This window comes from Cariama cristata, unplaced genomic scaffold, assembly GCF_000690535.1.
Source record: "Cariama cristata isolate BGI_N322 unplaced genomic scaffold, ASM69053v1 scaffold39678, whole genome shotgun sequence".
In the NCBI taxonomy this organism is placed as follows: domain Eukaryota; kingdom Metazoa; phylum Chordata; class Aves; order Cariamiformes; family Cariamidae; genus Cariama; species Cariama cristata.
In genome coordinates, this window is record NW_009632332.1 from 1 (window position 1) to 214 (window position 214).

Below are 214 nucleotides of genomic sequence, written 5' to 3' on the forward strand. Positions count from 1 at the left end.
CCAGCCGGCATCTCTGCGGGCAGAGAGGGAACCGAACCACCTCTGCGTGTGCTGGTGATCCCGCACCCCACAGAAACCAGGGGTTCGCCATGGTTTCAGGCAGTACCGCGAGCCTCAGCAGTAGAAGAGCCGCCCCGGCACGACCCGAACATGGGAAGCGGCACTTGGGCACCGCGAGCCTGATGGCAGGGTCTGGCTCCGGCTGCCCCGCCCC